Here is a 15765-nt window from a genome sequence, read left to right on the forward strand (position 1 = left end):
CGCTTTCCTTGCCATTGCCAGTCTACATTTTATATCCTCTCTACTTCGACCATCATCGGTTATTTTACTCCCTAAATAGCAAAACTCCTTTACTACTTTAAGTGTCTCATTTCCTAATCTAATTCCCTCAGCATCACCCGACTTAATTTGACTACATTCCATTATCCTCGTTTTGCTTTTGTTGATGTTCATCTTATATCCTCCTTTCAAGACACTGTCCATTCCGTTCAACTGCTCTTCCAAGTCCTTTGCTGTCTCTGACAGAATTACAATGTCATCGGCGAACCTCAAAGTTTTTACTTCTTCTCCATGAATTTTAATACCTACTCCGAATGTTTCTTTTGTTTCCTTTACTGCTTGCTCAATATACAGATTGAATAACATCGGGGAGAGGCTACAACCCTGTCTCACTCCTTTCCCAACCACTGCTTCCCTTTCATGCCCCTCGACTCTTATAACTGCCATCTGGTTTCTGTACAAATTGTAAATAGCCTTTCGCTCCCTGTATTTTACCCCTGCCACCTTCAGAATTTGAAAGAGAGTATTCCAGTCAACATTGTCAAAAGCTTTCTCTAAGTCTACAAATGCTAGAAACGTAGGTTTGCCTTTTCTTAATCTTTCTTCCAAGATAAGTCGTAGGGTCAGTATTGCCTCACGTGTTCCAACATTCCTACGGAATCCAAACTGATCTTCCCCGAGGTCAGCTTCTACCAGTTTTTCCATTCGTCTGTAAAGAATTCGCGTTAGTATTTTGCAGCTGTGACTTATTAAACTGATAGTTCGGTAATTTTCACAGTTGTCAACACCTGCTTTCCTTGGGATTGGAATTATTATATTCTTCTTGAAGTCTGAGGGTATTTCGCCTGTCTCATACATCGTGCTCACCAGATGGTAGAGTTTTGTCATGACTGGCTCTCCCGAGGCCATCAGTAGTTCTAGTGGAATGTTGTCTACTCCCGGGGCCTTGTTTCGACTCAGGTCTTTCAGTGCTCTGTCAAACTCTTCACGCAGTATCTTATCTCCCATTTCGTCTTCATCTACATCCTCTTCCATTTCCATAATATTGTCCTCAAGTACATCTCCCTTGTATAAACCCTCTATATACTCCTTCCACCTTTCTACCTTCCCTTCTTTGCTTAGAACTGGGTTTCCATCTGAGCTCTTGACATTCATACAAGTGGTTCTCTTCTCTCCAAAGGTCTCTTTAATTTTCCTGTAGGCAGTATCTATCTTACCCCTAGTGAGACAAGCCTCTACATCCTTACATTTGTCCTCTAGCCATCCCTGCTTAGCCATTTTGCACTTCCTGTCGATCTCATTTTTGAGACGTTTGTATTCCTTTTTGCCTGCTTCATTTACTGCATTTTTATATTTTCTCCTTTCATCAATTAAATTCAATATTTCTTCTGTTACCCAAGGATTTCTATTAGCCCTCGTCTTTTTACCTACTTGATCGTCTGCTGCCTTCACCACTTCATCCCTCAGAGCTACCCATTCTTCTTCTACTGTATTTCTTTCCCCCATTCCTGTCAATTGTTCCCTTATGCTCTCCCTGAAACTCTCTACAACCTCTGGTTCTTTCAGTTTATCCAGGTCCCATCTCCTTAAATTCCCACCTTTTTGCAGTTTCTTCAGTTTCAATCTGCAGTTCATAACCAATAGATTGTGGTCAGAATCCACATCTGCCCCAGGAAATGTCTTACAGTTTAAAACCTGGTTCCTAAATCTCTGTCTTACCATTATATAATCTATCTGAAACCTGTCAGTATCTCCTGGCTTCTTCCATGTATACAGCCTCCTTTCATGATTCTTGAACCAAGTGTTAGCTATGATTAAGTTATGCTCTGTGCAAAATTCTACAAGGCGGCTTCCTCTTTCATTCCTTCCCCCCAATCCATATTCACCTACTATGTTTCCTTCTCTCCCTTTTCCTACTGACGAATTCCAGTCACCCATGACTATTAAATTTTCGTCTCCCTTCACTACCTGAATAATTTCTTTTATCTCGTCATACATTTCATCTATTTCTTCATCATCTGCAGAGCTAGTTGGCATATAAACTTGTACTACTGTAGTAGGCATGGGCTTTGTGTCTATCTTGGCCACAATAATGCGTTCACTATGCTGTTTGTAGTAGCTAACCCGCACTCCTATTTTTTTATTCATTATTAAACCCACTCCTGCATTACCCCTATTTGACTTTGTATTTATAACCCTGTAATCACCTGACCAAAAGTCTTGTTCCTCCTGCCACCGAGGTCTAGTGATGGGCTAAACTGCGATTTTCCGATATCAGTGATTTCTGTGAATGCTACTTTTCAGTACCTGTTATTCTTAACTGCGATTTGTCGCAGTTAAGAGTCGCAGTTAGGGAACATAAGTCGTGTATCCCTCCGCCACTGCTATTTCTGCGATTTCTGCTACTTCCGCGATTTCTGCTACTTCTGTGACTTCTGCGATTTCTGCTACTTCTGCGATTTCTGTGGCTTCTGCTACTTCTGCGATTTCTGTGACTCCTGCGATTTCTGCGACTTACCACTGTATGTTTTACGTTTTTTCATCCGTTGGCTTTAATTTTGTATTAACGAAACAACTGTGAAAATATTAATAGTGTAATTAATATGTAAGCAGCCGTACACTACCGTAATAGTTCGTATTTAGAAAATGAATTCTAACATATTGTTATGTTCACAGGTACCTGAACTACGTTTCAGTCACTCAGTAAAGTGATAACTCAAAATATCATTGTCAACAGATCTGAAGAAATTGCCACTGCGTCTTTAGACCGTTTTCGTCAGACGAGAGGTTAGTTTCTAAGCGTTTCGATGGACTTAATTACTTCAGTGAGATCGTTCTTGCAAATGTGATATTCATTATAGCAAATATTAGCAATCTACTCTGTCAATTATATTGCTAGTAATTAGCGACAGCAAAAATGGTTTAATAATCCTTGTGTTTTTGCAGACACAGTTCTGACTCTGATTACTGGTTGCTGTACGTATCTATCCACATCAAGGCTGTTGGGAGAGACTCGTGAAGATTCAAGACAGCTCTTAGAGGATTTGCAGTTTAAAAGTGAAATAATTGTGAAATAAGTGTGTGAATGATTAAACTGTGTTTTATTGAAGTTGTTGTGCGATTTTAAAGGAATAATAAATGTCAAATACAGTGAGTGAATAATAAAAATCTCATTTACACATGTTTAAGCCGTCCTATACCCATAATTTTCCGCCACTTACTTATTGGTAAACACTTGTTGGAGAGCGACATGCCCCCCCCCCCCTTTCTCCACAATCTTGGTGTGACACTGACCTGTAACATATCCCGAAGTCTACAATATGCATTTTGAGACTGTTGATATGAAAGTGGGAAGTACAGATCTTCCAGTTAAATCAGGAATAGCTTAAGTGCATTACTTGAAAGTAACACAGGAAAAGCTTACTTATGTAGGTGGTAGTAGTGTCGGCAAAAAGTTCTTGTGTGTGAAGTTGCCATGTAGAACACCAGGTGTAAAACTTTTCTCCCGAGTCTTGAACTTTGTCGGAACAAAAGTGAGGCATTCATATGACTGTTTTCATTTCTCTACACTTATACAGATGTCTGAGTTCTGCTGTGTTAACATTGCAAAGTCCTGTAGGCATGTGGAGTATTAACCAAAACTGTCATATTGGAAGCAGAATCAAACACATTTGTTACGTTACTTGATATTTTCAGGAGAAAAGAGCAATGTTGCTTCTTATTAATATAATACATTCAGAGTCACAGCAGTATTTGACCAACCATAACTGTTGCTGAATGTGCATGTCGTCATATAATATGAAAGGCTTATTTCAATAGTGGTACAAGTCCATTACCTCCACTTTTCTGTCTATAATGCTTCTGAAATTAGTGATCCGAACAAACATAAATAAAGGTTCATCTCTAGCAAGAAGCCGTATGCTTGAATATTTCTGGTATCTCAACTGCAGATTTTTCAGCGCTCATTTAACTTTACGACTCTGTGTCTCAAAATGAACAAAAATGGACTTGTACCACTATTGAAATAAGCCCTTCATATGCACACACAGCACATCGATCTCGTGAGGCACAAGGCTCTCATAACGAAGTACGTACGTCGGTCAACCGATGACACTAGGAAAAGTATGTTAACTGCGCTTTTTAGTTGCTACTTGCGACTCTTAGTTGCGATTTGTCACAGAAATCACAGTTTGAGTCGGTAGCGAATAGCGTAGTATGAACTTTGCTCAACAGATGGGAGTGCTAACTGCGCTTTTTAGTTGCTACTTGCGACTCTTAGTTGCGATTTGTCACGGAAATCGCAGTTGGACTCAATAGTGTATCGCAGAATGGGCGTAGTACGAACTTTGACCCACAGATGGCACTGTTAGCCGCGCTTTCTAGTTGCTACTTGCGACTCTTAGTTGCGACTTGTCACTGAAATCGCAGAAAGCAGTGCTAAATTCGACCAATAGATGGCTCACGCCTTTGAATGTGAAATACTTATTGCGACTGCTAACTGTGACTGAAATCGCAGTTAGATTCTGTAAAGTTGCTACTGTGATATCTGTGACTTCTCAGTCACTGTGATTTCTAACAGATACGCGATTTCCTGCCCACCACTAGAGAGGACTCATAAGGGTGGGAAAGGCGGTGGGCTGACGCGAGAGGGAATGAGAAGAGGCAGAGGAGGGAAATGCAAATGGACTCGAGGGAGAGAAGGGGGCAGAGACACGGGATGCTCTTCAGCCGCGAGTGGTACAATTTATGACTCGGTACTCTGTTTACTTTCGCTTAACTTATAGAATTTGCCGCACGCCGCTAGATGTAAACACATAAACAGCTCAAACGTTTCGATTTATGTGTAACTATAAATCGATAGTTACCGACTTATGAGTATCGTTGCAGTCGAATATCGCTGATCGACAACTCTGATACCGTGTAATTCGTTTGTCGTCTTCTTGCTCCATGAGATCTACATCTAGAACCACACCTTTAATGATGGTGTTACGAATATATTACATCCCATTCAGACAATCATTCTTCCCTCGCTCCATATGCGAATGGAACGGGAATAGACCCTAATAACGGGAACAATGCGACGTATCCTCTGTCATGCGCTTCTCGGTGGTTTGCAGAGTATGGTTCTAGATGTAGATATCATGGAGCAAGATGACGACAAACGAATTACGCGGTATCAGAGTTGTCGCTTCTTGAAACTTTGTTAGTAGACTTTCTCAGGACAGTTCATGTTTATCTTCAAAAGTCGGCCAGATCAGTTTCTTTAGCATCATCAATGCAATGGTTACGGGATGTCAAGTGTATTAAAGTAATTACTCGAAATGCTATGTGACTAATTTGGTAGTTATTAGGATTGTTTCCACCACTATTTGAAGACATCATGTGTTAAAGCATACGGGTGGTATTGTCAGTTTCATATTTTTCAATATACCGATTGTGTCGCGGTATTAAATTATTTTTCATATTTTGACGCTGTAGGTACTATTATAATCATAAGACAGCAGCGTATGCATTATCAGTAAATCAGATGGACTCAGCTTTACAAAAGGCCTTAAGCACGACTCACTTGTTGTTGGAAAAGTGCAAATGTTACAGTGTCTATTTAATATCCCGTTTGATTTCATGAAACAAGACCTTGAAAACATTGCGAGGATGAATAATGTAGCGTCTGTTGTTATTTTCCTCCAACTATGGTTTTAACTGTTCACAGGTAACATTAATCTCAAAACCCACAAAGTATGTCTTTATTATTTATTCATTTATTTCTAGTTTTATAGAACCGAATACAAACAGTTCTCAGGACAGTTTTACAAATTATTGTTTAGTTCAGAATTACACTGAATTTATGTGATGAAAGATATAAACAATGTACGAGTAACAGAAAATTAAGGGTACTTTAACATATGACCTGCCTTACATTCTTGCTAGGAATATACAGATACAGATAAATGTAAGTTATGTCATACGTAAACCAAGAATGATGTTATGCAGTGCGACTAAGGACTCTATCTGTACTATAATAATATCCATGTAGAAGTAATTACTTTAGTTTTTCTGTGAACTTGGGTATGTTTCCAACCAGATCTTTAGTTTGTGATGAGAAGGCTTTCAAAATCTTGGTGCCACTGTCCAGAACCCTATTTTGCATCATACTCTTTTTTTTTATCATAGTGGACACAAAGTTTCCTACAGCAGTCACAATTTCAGTATGAGAAGTGGTTTTGAGTAAGCTGCTGTTTTTAGTAACAAAGCATATTAGGGAAAAAATATGTTGTGCAATTGTTGTAAATAATTGAAGATTTATTCACAGATTTCCACATGGGTAGTGGGATGGTCTCTACACACAATTCTTATAGCTCATTTCTGCGCATAGAACAACTTTTTTGCTAATGGCTGTTTTCCTGAGAATGTTATACCATAGGCTATAAATGTATGAAAATAGCCAACGAATGCTGTATTTATTTTGCTCATTTCACTACTGTCAGATATAATCCTTGTGTCAAAGATTACTGTGCTTAATCTTTTGCACATATCTTGAATGTGGTGGTGCCACGTCAGTTTGCTGCCCATATGCAGACAAAATCCTGGAGTACTCAACATTGAAGATCTCGTATTTACCCATTTTGAGATTTCTTTCGTCTGCAACGTTAGTATTAAAGAAGAAATGACCTAAATTTTTTTTATAATTGACTGAGAGACCAATAATTTCAGACTAGTTTCTCGTATCTGCAAATGCCTTATTTACCTCACTGAATGTATTTCATGTTGGATTATTAATTGATATAGTGGTGTCACCGGCAAATATGGTGACCTTTTCGTGTTCTGCATGTATAAGAAAATCGTTTATATACATTAAAAAAAGCAGTGGGCCTAATAATGAGCCTTGATGCACTGTAATGCCAATGGAGCCCCTGGCTGAAGATACATTGGCACTGTGCAGTCTTCCCATGATTACTTTCTGCTTTCTACTACACAGGTAAGATTCAAGTCGCTGGCCTACTATTCCACTCATTCCTAAGTTCTTGGCTTTATCCATGAAAATATGGAGACTGACACTGTCAAAAACTTTTCACAGAGTACAGTATATTCTACTGCCAACATATTGTCATTTATGGATTCCGACACATTCTCAACAAATGCATGTATTGCTTCCTCTGTTGACACCCCTTTATGAAACCCAAACTGGCTACTGCTGAGGATGTTGTATTCACTAAGGTGCTCAGCCATTTTGCTGGACAACAATTTTAGGAAAAAACTGAGAGTAATGAAATTATGCAATAGTTTGTAGAATCTGTCTTTTCTCCCTTTTTTTAGAAATTGACCAAATAAGTCAGCATTCTAATGTGTCAGGGACTATTCCTTTCCCAAGAGACATCTAAAGGTGTGGCTGAGAACTTTAGTTATTTCTCTACAGCAGCATTTGAAGAATGTACTGGAAATGGTTTCAACTCAGTGAAGACAGCAGAGGATCAAGTAGGTAAAAACGATGAGGGCTAGTAGAAATCCTTGTGTAACAGCAGAGATACTGAATTTAATTGATGAAAGGAGAAAATGTAAAAATTCAGTACATGAAGTAGGCGTAAAGGAATACAAATATCCCAAAAATGAAATCGAAAGTAAGTGCAAAATGGCTAAGTACGATGTAGAGGCATATATCACTAGGGATAAGATAGATACTACCTACAGGAAAATCAAAGATACCCTTGGAGAGAAGAGAACCACTGAACCACTTGTATGAATATCAAGAGCTCAGATGGAAAACCAGTTCTAAACAAATAAGAGAAAGCAGAAAATTGGAAAAAGTATATAGAGGGTCTATACAAGGGCGATGTACTTCAGGGCGATATTACGGAAATGGAAAAGGATGTAGATGAAAATGAAATGGGAAATATGATACTGCTTGAAGAATTTGACAGAGCACTGAAAGACCAAAGTCCAAACAAGGCCCCGGGAGTAAAAAACATCCCATTAGAACTACTGATGGCTGTGGGAGAATCAACCATGACAGAGCTCTACCATCTAGTGAGCGAAATACCGTCAGACTTCAAGAAGAATGTAATAATTCCAATTCCAAAGGAAGCAGGTACTGACAGGTGTGAAAATTACCGAACTATCTGTTTAATAAGTCATGGCTGCAAAATACTAATACGAATTCCATACAGACGAATGTAAAAACTGGCAGAAGCTGACCTTGTGGAAGATCAGTTTGGATTCTACCACTTATCTTAGAAGATAGGATAAGGGAAGACAAACCTACATTTCTATCATTTGTAGACTTACAGAAAGCTTTTGACAATGTTGACTGGAATGCGCTCTTTAAAATTGAGCTGCTCGGGGGAACACAATGGTAAGCGCCATCGCCGTGTATTTTGCTTTAGAAGTCTAATGACACCACCTGTGGGATGCACAATGCAGTAAACTTACCAGTAGTTCCAAATTCACTCAACAGACGTCACAGCGGAGCTTAATGGTAAGCGCCACTGTCCGTCTGTTGCGGAAACATAATGGTAAGTGACAGAGAGAATGGCGGCAAGTAAAAACATCTCCGAGATTATGGCAACAGTGAACATGGCAGAAGACGAGGAATATATTTCCAATGATACTAATATCTTCCAGAGGTATCCAGAATACATTCCTAACGATTCGGATGACTAAGAGGTATATTATTTTGTAAATATACTGTCTTAGTACGTTTCACGAACATAATGGTAAGTGCATGTACATACCAATATGTTCCTGAAGTACGTTAATTTTGAGGTTATTTTAGAATGGCTGCATTTTTTTGGCTAAGTGGTGTGTGAATGCGCATTTCTCATTTATATTGTTACATGTAATAATAAGAATGGTCATGGTAATAGTAGTTTTTGTTGTTATACAGGTTAATAGCGAATCAGATCAGATTGCCCAAAACAACAAACAGTGTATCGCTCCTGCAGAAACCATTCAGGAAGGGGCCCTCGAACAGACAAAGAGGTCGTCTCGGAAAAGGCTGAGAGTCGATTCACAACGCAAAATTAAACAGAAGAGGCGTAATTTGCGCGAAGAGTATATGTTTCTCGTACAGGAGCAACTGTAAGTAAAACAACTGTGGGACCTAATTGCCAGTGCCCTCGTAAATACTTCGAAAAAGTAGGAGATTTGAATGTGATGAAACTATTCAAAACATTTTGGGAAGTAGGTGATTTTAACATTCAAAATGCTTACTTATTTGGTGCAATGAAATCTAATACTGTTGCACGTCGCCAAAAAGCAGCTGGAGAAAATTCCCGGAGAAACTGTACTATTTCCTACAGCGTAAAAGTTAGTGGCAGTGATATAAAAGTATGCAAGTAAGCTTTTCTTGCCATTCATGGTCTACATAACAATCGCGGTCGTGTCGAAAATATACAGAAGAAAATCGCATCCGGATCGACCACCACACCCCAGGACAAACGGGGCAAGCATACCGTACGTCCACATGCTTACTCTGAAACTAGTGTTAACCATGTCAGGGAAAATATCGACAAAATACCGAAATACGAGAGTCATTACGAACAGTCGTGCCAGATTGTACCTGGGCACAGATGCAACAATCGCCTCCTGTTACGAGCACTATGAGAATGTTTTCTGCAAGGAGATGTTCTATGAGCCTGTATCTGCAGACAAGTACAGGCGAATTTTCACTGAAGGGTACAACATAGGGGTAAAGTCAACAAAGAATGGTATGTGACACGCGCAAAGGCAAATTGAGAGCACTGATGCCACCCAACTGAAAGTAAGTCTGGAGCATCAGTTGGAATTACACCAACGTCGGGCAGAAGCAGGGCAAGCTAACATTGCCATCCAGACAAAACGAGCAGAAGCAGACAGTAATCTACATGTTGTGACTTTTGACTTGCAGCAGACTCTCCCAGATCGTAAGTTAAGTTGTGGTCCAGCTTTTTACAAAAGGAAGATTTGGTTGTATAATCTCAATGTTCATGATTGTGTCAAGAAGAAAGAGCACTGCTTTTTGTGGAATGAGACTACTGCTGCCCGTGAATCAGAGGAAATTTTGAGCTGCCTTTTACGTTACTTTGAGGAAAACGACATAAAAGGAGAGACTCTCATTGCGATATCTGATAACTGCTGTGGCTGTTTTGGAAATATCTAATTTCAACAGGTAGGTTTCGTGTGATTGAACACCACTTCCCCGTGAGCGGGCACACAATGTTGCCGTCCGATAGAGATTTCGCGACAATTAAAAATTACATTCGCCGACAAGTACAAGATGTGTACAGTCCAGATCAGTGGTGTGAGAACATCAAGAAGTCGGCTAAGAAGAATCCATTGCTTGTATATAATATGAAAAGAGAGGATTTCTATCAAATACGACACTCTAAAGAAGCGTTTGTCTTCAGAAAGAAGACAGCTGATGGTCGAGATGTCAACCTAAGGAAAGTATGTAGGTGGAAGGTGACCTCCGAATATCCATCATCTTTATTCATCAGCGAGAGATTTTGTCATGACCTTTGGCATAAAATAAGCTTCAGGAAACGTGTAAGGCAAGGACCAGTTCCTACACTTCGACTTAAATACAATGGGCCAAAGCTTATTGAAAAGAAGAAAGTTTCTGACGTCCTGTCGCTCCTAAATTACATACCTCCTGTCCACCATGTATTTTTCCTGTCACTAAAGCCAACAGTTTTGGATGAAAAAGACATTAGTAATGAGAGTGATGAATGATTTTGCAGTTTCAGTAAAGTGTTGAAGACTTACTGTGAAATTTAATATGTAATGTTCTATCACTATGTGTTGTTAATGGTGTATGGTAATGTAATAATTTTTGTATATTTCATTTGTCTTAGTCAGTTCTGTGTTTCATTTATGTCTGTATAGTAGGAGATAGATGTTAGAATCACTACAGAATAAAAGGACTGTTCAAAAAAAATTATTCAGATTTGCAGATCAATTGAAATTTTAGATGCGCTGTAGCTCGAAACTTTGATTTGGCGCTTACCATTTTGTTCCCCCGAGCAGCTCAATTCTGAAAGTGGCAGGGGTAAAATACAGAGAGCAAAAGGCTGTTTACAATTTGTACAGAAACCAGATGGCAGTTATAAGTGATGAGGGGCACGAAAGTGAAGCAGTGGTTGAGAAGAGAGTGAGACAGGGTTTTAGACTATCCCCGATGTTATTCAATCTGTATATTGAGCAATCTGTAAAGGAAACAAGAGCAAAATTTTGAGTAGGAATTAAAATCCAGTGACATTTACCGACGACATTGTAATTCTGTCGGAGACACCAAAGGACCTGGAAGAGCAGTTGAGCGGAATGGACAGTGTCTTGAAAGGAGGATGTAAGACGAACATCAACAAAAGCAAAACGAGGATAATGGAATGCAGTAGAATTAAATCAGGCGATGGTGAGGGGATTCGATTAGGAAATGAGGCACTTAAAGTAGTAGATGAGTTTTGCCATTTGGGGAGCAATATAACTGATGATGGTCGAAGTAGAGAGGGTATAAAATGTAGACTGGCAATGGGAAGGAAAGCGCTTCTGAAGAAGAGAAATGAGGGAACTGCAGAGGGTAAAAATCGTAGCGGGAGACCAAAGCATAAATACACTAAACAGATTCAGATGGATGTAGTTTGTAATAGGTACTCGGACATAAAGAAGCTTGCACAGGGTAGAGTAGCATGGAGAGCTACATCAAACCAGTCTCTGGACAACACACAACAACAACAACAGGCAGTTTAAGTTTCTTTGAGTCTAACCTATTTAAATCCACGCAACCTTTGCCACACTGCCTAAAAAGAAATGTGTTAGCATCAAAGGATACTGCACCCAAGTCTATTACAGTTGATATTATGCCTACGTTTATGTTCCTGAGTGAGCAATTTCTTGCATACACAGGTGTATCTCATCCATTATTGCGTCTTTTACATAGCTGTTAGCACACCTATGTGCTTTGTAAATAGAATGTATCCGGGTTTTCTGAGTAAAATGCTTATGACTACAGCCAATGCTTGTAATAAAGTGACATCGTAATACATTTGTGTGTCAACACAATTGCCATTGTTGCTTCTTAATGGTATCAAATATATTTCTGGATCTTTATGATTTTCAATTATCTATTCACAGTTTCAACATTTACTAATACAAAATCTCTGTCTGGTGCCTAGGTATGTGAGCACCTCTAATAAAGTTCTGCCTCTCAACACCTCTAAGGCACAGAACCACAGCTCCAGGGACAATACTAGGAAATTCATACACAATGCAGTGCCCAGTGCACCTTGGCTTTGGCTTGGACGGCTGATCTCTGTCTCCTCCTCTCATTCAAATTCAACATTGAATTCCGACTCCAACACACTCCTTTACAGTTCACGACCAAATCTCTGTTTCTCATACTGTACACAAGTCTGCGGAAAACTCCAGCAGAGTTTGTGTCAACAAGCTACAACATCCAATTGAGAACTCGGAGAGCACTCTCACTTTTTTTACTTTATTTTACCACTTTCGTTGCCAAATTTGCGCTTCTTCTTTGGTTGTACTGTCTTCATTTTTCTCTCGTGTGATGTCAGATTTCGAAAAATTGAGGGTTGGAAAGTGCTGTGGTGGAACGCTGTGAGGAGAAACAACTGACGAGCATCTATGTGGAGCACTATACAATTTAAGATTGACCAAACCTCGCTTTCAACAGTTCGTCTTAGGCCATCTGCTTACAAAGCGACTGAAAAGGAACGCTGTGGCCAGTGATCTACATCGGCAACTGGTTTCCGACTGGCTGGCAATGCAGTTCCACACATGGCGCAACTCAGAGCTGAGAAAGTGCAGTTGTCGTATGCAAGCATGGAGGAGAGGAGGAATTGTTTGTCACACCTGAGCATTTTTTTATTACACTCGGCATGTCTACTTCAGATTCAAGTTGCCAGGACGTTGTGGTGCTCTATTATTACTACAAAAGAAAGCGAACATAGAGAAGATGGTGGAATCACATGTACAGAAAGGGAAACATAAACTGCTATTTGTAGCAGTTAAGGAGCTGCGACAGACAGATTCGAAATTCGTTGTTTTTGTCGAATAGATAAGCATTGCTACAGTGATTTGGTATAGTTGATGTCTTCTGTCATTAGACATTGTAATATGATCATGAAGGAATGTGTCGGCATAGAGGAATGGATATTAATTACTCTGAAGTAAGAAAGTGCTGGTATCTTTTATACCCACGCAAATAAATACAGGAAATTATAAAAATAATAAACATTAAAATAATCAGATTAGTAAGTAATAACATTCACTGAAAGTCATACTTATATCATTTTCGGTGTCGCTCTGAACTACCACATAATATTGCTTGGCAGCACTATGCTCTTGGATACTGTTCTCAGCATTTTCATCCCATTTGAGTGAACATTGATTGTGATCTCAATGAGTGTGTAACGGCTATTGGGACAGACACTGTTGGAATGGATGCTTGGTTCATGATTTTGTTGATTAGTTGTAATACCCTATATTTGAATATTTTTGTTTGTTGGTCAGTTACCTTATAACCCTTACAAGAGAGGCTAAGAAGAAACGTCTTCATATATTTTCTCCTCTGGTTGTGGAACTTAGACTATTGTAAGGTGATGTCAATTTTAACCTTTTTGTCTTTAATAAGTTCGATGAAACAGTTGTCAATTTCATCTGCTTCACAACATTGTTTAAGAGATTTTTTTGATTGTGGAGGATAGTTTGGTATCGTGTGGAAGTTTCTCTCAGAATGGCAAATTTGGAGTTATTCAGATGGACTGTCTTCATTCTGCTCATTACTCACAATCGTTGGAAAGGGCGTTAATCTGTTTCTGGCGGAGGTGGCGGTGTCGACAATGATGATGGTGGCAAATGTGGGAGATGCTGAGAAGAGATTTCTTCACAGCTTAAAGTGGCAAATACATATTTGACATTGGGATATCTGCAAATTTACAGTCGTAGCAGAAGTTAAGGATTTAATAAACTGAATTGCTTTCAGTAAGTAATGTGGCTTCCTTGTTTTTGTCCCACCTCCACTTGTGGCAGGTTCCATGTTCCAAACAAAGACAGTTCGTAAATTCTGTCCTTTGTCTTTGCATTCAGGCACTGAAACAAAAACAAAACTTCACCCTTAAGAGCCAAAAAAACAACAAAATGTAGTGATTCATGGAATGAAGTTTTCACTTACAGGTACTTGGCTACTAACTGTACATTTGTTTCACTTTCATTATACTTTACATGAGGAGGGACCATTGTTAGATGCACCATAGCGGAGACCACAAAAATATTCTGGGATGTACTCCTGGAAATGTATTTGTTCGTCACAAAAGAAAGGACTAGAAAAAGATGGCTGAACATTTTTGCCCTTTATGGAATCTGCCAAACCATACTGGTGCACCAGATGACAAGCATATACTTAAATTATAAATCATACCACTCTATTGGGTTAATGGCATGCTGCAATGCTGATGGATTATTTAATTTAACAGAGATAGATTATGCTGGAGGGAACATTGATGGAGGCATTCAATTACTGGATAACATATGCAGGCCTTGATATTCCACCTCCATCAAAATTAATGTAAGGTGAGAGTGATAGCCCTATTCCCTAATATTGTGTTGCAAGTGTAGCGTTCCCGTTATCATGCTGAGATCAGTCTCTATAAAATCTTGATAATGTGTAAAGAATTTTAAACTACTGACTAGGTAGATGAGGCGAAACCAATGCATATTCATTTCGAATGGCTTCAGAAAAGTTTCAAGTGTTAAACAGTACAATATGTTGCAGGAATCCTACCACTGTGAATGATATCATTATGGCAATTTGTATACAAACAAGAAGGTGTAGAATAGACATCAGTACACTCACAAGAAAATCATGAAACCACTGATGGTGCTGCAATATTACAAGCAGCTCAAAACGTTACAGTGTGTGCTAATTCATCTGCAACTGTATTATGAAATTATTTAACAAATTACTTTGTAACGCCATGTGCATCATCTCTTCTGGGGCAATGGAGCTACTGCACTTGAACGTTTATTTTATACTGACTGCAGTTATATTACGTGAATGAACAAAAAATAAATCCTTCATTTCAAATGGTGCCAGCAACTTATATTTTGAAAATCCAAATGTCATTAGATTTATAACCACAGGAATGTGGTGATAGTGGTTTGTGTTCCTTAAGGAGAGATGTAATGGATTTTGATCAGGGAACCTGCTTGCTTCAACAGAATTTTTGTCAGTGTGAAGACTATTTTCTTTCGATGTCTTTGGCTGACATCTATATCTTTGCCTGAAAACTTTCTTACATGTGGTTAATTTATGTTATGACAATACTAACACATATTAGTAGATGACAGGTTTAATTTGCAAACCTTTACATGGAAGTCAAGATTTATGCACAGAGGGTGGTGGAAAAACTGTGTTCAGGAAACGGAAATCGGTTTCCCAAAAAAAAGAGGAAGCATCTGGAAATGAAGAACGTAAGATAGCCACTTATCAAATGCCAGTGCACAATCTGTTTCCAAAAGACGTCTGGTATAAGTTCAAAAACGGAAATGAGACATATTCACATAAACACTCATTACCAGAATCTGTTATAAATGCTGTTAAGCCCACATTCAACTTTCTTGCAAACCTTGCTTTATTGAGGAAATGTCTTCATGGAAAGAGACAAAATGCAAATGAAAACCTCAATAATTTAATTTTGATTAGATGCTCAAAAAGGACATTCTATGGACTTGAAATATTCAAAATAAGTGTCTATGATG

Source organism: Schistocerca nitens, chromosome 10, assembly GCF_023898315.1.
Source record: "Schistocerca nitens isolate TAMUIC-IGC-003100 chromosome 10, iqSchNite1.1, whole genome shotgun sequence".
Lineage (NCBI taxonomy): Eukaryota > Metazoa > Arthropoda > Insecta > Orthoptera > Acrididae > Schistocerca > Schistocerca nitens.